General features: G+C 45.7%; 1 long non-coding RNA gene across 1 annotated transcript; it reads right to left on the bottom strand.

Moving 5' to 3' along the window:
- Window positions 1-364: 364 nt before the first annotated feature.
- Window positions 365-2,557, bottom strand: LOC107076264 (uncharacterized). Its single transcript, XR_011191859.1, has 4 exons — window positions 2,465-2,557; window positions 2,311-2,360; window positions 1,151-1,186; window positions 365-451 (listed from the first exon to the last, which is right to left on the bottom strand). It is a non-coding gene; the product is annotated as an uncharacterized lncRNA (long non-coding RNA).
- Between the last annotated feature and the right edge of the window lie 2,042 nt (window positions 2,558-4,599).

The raw sequence follows: 4,599 nt of genomic DNA, 5'->3' as shown, positions 1-4,599 counted from the left end.
CTAAAAAGAGTGACTGTTACAACACTGTAAAAGTGACAGTTCAGTACATAGCCATATGTATGACAACAGCACTGGTGACCGTTTTAAACAAGTATTACAACAGAACAGAGGTAACAGATCACAGAACAGTACAATACACAGTTCTTAGTATTACATTTAAGTACCGGTGACATTTTCTGATAATCCACAATCCATCTGTTACACCGAAATACAGCACAAAGGGCTGAGTGTTACAACAGTGTACAAGTGACAGTTCAGTACAGCAGTCTATGTATTACAGCACAGTACACAGGTCTGAGCATTAAAGAAAGGTACAAGTGACAGTTGAACACACCAGACTTAAATTTTACAACAGCACAGTACACAGGGCTGAGGGTTTCAGCATAGATTCCGACTTAAACTATGTCAGCATACAGAGGCAGCAAAGCAACATGTCCAGGTTTCTTCCCTCCTGAAAAGAAGAAAGGAAACATTTCAGCTGTGGAGCTTTCGTCACACCTGTTAGTACACAGTACAACTGACAGTTCAGTATTAAAATATAGTACAGGTGACGGCTTGATACACTGGTTGTGTTAGTACAGTGTACTACAGTACACATGGCTAGATAGTACAGCACAATACAGGTGACAACTGCCATCACAGAACAACAGACACGGCTGGGTATTACAACTGACAGTTCACATCACCACACAATATAGAGCTCTGGGTATTACAATCAAGTAGAGCTGAACGTTTCATGCAGAAGTCTGAGTGTTACTCTGAAGTACAGTACAAAGAGGGACTATTACAACAGGGTACAAGTGACAGTTTAGTATACCAGTCCATCTATTATAACAGCACAGTACACAGGGCTGAGTATTCCAATAGTACAGCTGACAGTCCGGCACACAGATTTGAGTGTTAAGATACACTGCTTGTGAAGGTTTAGCATACATGCGTGTCACTGAGGATTAAAGCTCACTTACAAGTTAAGGATCAGCACACGGGTTTCACTTTTATAGCACAGCAAAGGTTAGTAAAGCACGCAGGTGTGCGTCATTGATTAAACTCAGTAGAGGTAAGGGTGTAGCACACAGATTTGAGTATTAAAGTATACTACAGATGGCACGGCGTACATATCTCTGAATATTAAAAATCAGTACAAGCTCACCTCCCTGGTGACTTTTCAGTACAGTCCAGGTGAGACCTGACGACACAGATTGAAGTATTAAAGCACAGTCAATGTAAGACTTAGGTTTACAGGTTTAAGTATGACCACGCATTAGAGCTCAGTGGAGATGAGAGTTCAGAACATAGGTTTCAGTATTAAAAACACAGAAAAAGTACCTGTTCTGTTGAGTACACTCCAGGTGAGAGAGGAGCACACAGGTATCAGTATTGAAGCACAGGAAAAAGCACTGGTTTAAGTTTTTTAGTCCAGAGCTGACCACACAGATCCGAGAATTAAAAAATGTAAAACAAGTGGGAGTGAAAAACACAGGTGTGTCATCCAGTATTAAAACTCAGTCAAGGTAAGAGTATAGCACACAAATTTAAAGAACACTGCAGGTTAAAGTTCAGCATACTGGTGTGTCACTGAATATTAAAGCTCACTTACAAGTTAGAGATCAGCGCACTTGTTTAAGTATTTTGGTCCAGTCCAGAGGAGAGCTGAGCACAGAGGTTTTAGTATGAAAGCACAGTAAAGACGAGAGTCCAGTACTGAGATGTGTCAATGTGAGAATTAAATTAAGTAAAAGTTCAGCACGCTGGTTTCAGAATTAGAGTACAGTCCACAGGTTAGTCATTGAGAATTAAAGCGTGAGTTTTTGAGTGAGTGAGTTTTGTATACAAGTGTGAGGATTACCAGTATTAATGCTCAGTGGAGATGGGATACAGTACACAGGTTTGGGTGTTAAAGTATTATATAGGAAATAATTTAGCACACTGGTATACATCATTGAGTAACAAAGCCCAGTACAGGTGAAAGATCAACACACAGATGTGTCAGTGTATTAAGGTACAATACTTTTGAGAATTGAGTACACCATTGTCAATACTCCACTCCCTACAGTACAGCCACTGATAACCATTATCAGAACAGTCTATCTGAGCAAAGCATCTCACTCAGGGGTACAAGACTGTGTCCCCCTCTGAAATCGAACTTGCAATCCACATTCAAAAAGCCCTGTTTAATACTGCAGAAGTGTAGTGTTTTACAGAGCACAAGCAGCTGGACTGAGAGAGAGACACACAGCACAAGAGACAGGCAGAGAGATGTCACAGAGACCGACACAAGGAGGAAGAGAAAGACAGGAAAGAGCTTCTCACCTCCATCCCAACTCCCAGCCACACCCGTCTTCCCACTGGCAGCCTCTGGACTTGTTGGAAAACAATACAGGAGAGGGTTTAAATTTTCTGGACGTCCTAGAAAATTAGGGAAAAGATTAAAGGAGTGAGCATCCAATCTCTATCCCAGCCATACCTGCCTTCCCACTGGCAGCCTCTGGTCAGCCTGGAAAATACAGTAGAGAGAGTTCAGCATCAATCCCAACACCACACCTGCCTCTCAACTGTCTGCTTGTGAACATCCTGGAAAATTAGGGAAAAGAGCTCAGGACAGGGTTCAAACTTCATACACAATGTCAGGCTCTGCACTTGTCCTGGAAAATAAGGAAAAAAAACAGGGAGAGAGCAGCTTCCCACTGGCAGCCTCAGGACATTCTGGAAAACTACAGAAATGAACACAGAACAGAGCGTCAACCTCCATCCCAACACTCCATCCACACTGGTGTTCCCAATGACTTTTCTGGACATCCTGGAAAATTAGGGAAAAGAAACACAGGAGACAGCATCCAACCCCCAGTCTATCATCCCATCTATACCAGTCTTCCCACTGTCTTCCTCAGAACATCCTGGAAAATTAGGGAACAAGAATACAGGGGAAGGTTCCATCTTCATACATACCTGTCTTCCCACTATCAGCCTCTGGCCAGCCTGGAAAATAAGGGCAAAGAGAGACAGGAGAAAGCATCAACTTCCATACCAACTCCTCCTCCATACCTGTCTTCCCACTGTCAATTTTATGGACATCCTAGAAAATCAGGGAAAAGATTATAGGAGATAGCATCCAACCTCTATCCCAGCCATACCCGTCTCTCAACTGTCTGCTCCTGGACAATTAGGGAAAAGAAAACAGGAGAGGGTTCAATCTTCATACATACCCGTCTTCCCACTATCAGCCTCTGGCCAGCCTGGACAATTAAGGAAAACAAAGTCCAATTTCAATCCCATATTCCCACTGGCAGCCTCTGGACATTCTGGAACACTACAGAAATGAACACAGGACAGAGCATCAACCTCCATCCTAACACTTCATCCACACTGGTCTTCCCACTGTCTGCCCCTGCACTGGAGTCCATCTTGACCTCTGACCCCTGACATTTTGTGTTTGAGCTCAGAGAGCAGGAGACGCTTCTGGAGACAGGAGAGACCATCAGTCCCCATTCTATCTTCCTATCCATACCCGTCTCCCCAGTGTCAGCCCCTGGATATCCTGGAAAATTAGGGAAGAGAAAACAGGAGAGGGTTCAGTCTTCATACATACATGTCTTCCCAGTGTCAGCCACCAGACTTACTGGAAAAGAGACAGGAGAGAGCATCCCACCTCCATCCCAGGACACACTGCTGTAGGCTGCACAGCTGGGTCAGCGGGTTCATGTGTCTGAGGGCAGCAGTCTGGCTCTGCAGTCTCTCTGTGCCTCGTCATCCGTCTTCAGCCCAGCGTTCACCTGTCACTCAAGACTGTGATCTAAGAGTACTGCTGTTAATTAATCAAATAAGTCTATTAATAGTATTAATGCTAATTAAACAATACTTCACCAGGCTCGAATTTCAATGCGAGTAACTTTATGACAGTGCTCCTCTCTCACTAGTAGGGTTGGGTTGTGTGTTCATGCCCTGAGTGTGACACAGGAGTGACAGGACTAACCTGACCTTGTGCTCGTGCTGGAGGCTGGTGCTGGACTCGGGTTCGAGAGTGTAGTGTCAACAGCACACTGACCAGGATCTTGTGGGCCAGAGACAGCAGGAGGTCAGGACACAGTCCTGAGGGTCACCCCCTGGAGCCCCGATAGGAGGAGTCCACCAGCTCTCCACCTGGAACTCGTCTCTAAGGAGCAGCCTGAATCAGGGTCACCTGCAGCTCTTCATCATCACGGTCATCCTCACAGGCTCCAGCAGGCAGGAGATCTGGACACCCTGGATGTCTCTCCAAGACAACTCCTGCTCTGTCCCCTCAGAGTCTGTGGATCCCAGATTGGTCCGATCAGCATTGGTCATGTAAGACCAGCGTCACCTGCGAGGGACAGCCAGTGAAGGAGAGACTCACCTGGTCTGCACTCACCTGCCTGGCGCCTTGTGCCCTTCAGTGCTGATGGGGTCCCCTGTCCCCTCCTGTGCTGACCAGTCAAGAACACCCTTTTGACTTCTAACTGCAGGTCTGGGGGTGCCCTCTCCTGCGTGGTACAGGGTCTGACCTGGCTCCTGTTGGGAATAAACATGCCTGAAGGCAGCCTGAGCTTCACTGAGTCCTGACTACTCCGGTACAGAGCTGCTGTC

This window comes from Lepisosteus oculatus, chromosome 14, assembly GCF_040954835.1.
Source record: "Lepisosteus oculatus isolate fLepOcu1 chromosome 14, fLepOcu1.hap2, whole genome shotgun sequence".
NCBI classification, from domain to species: Eukaryota; Metazoa; Chordata; class Actinopteri; order Semionotiformes; family Lepisosteidae; genus Lepisosteus; species Lepisosteus oculatus.
The sequence above is the reverse complement of the archived record's forward strand: the minus strand, read 5'-3'. Positions and strand labels throughout refer to the sequence as shown.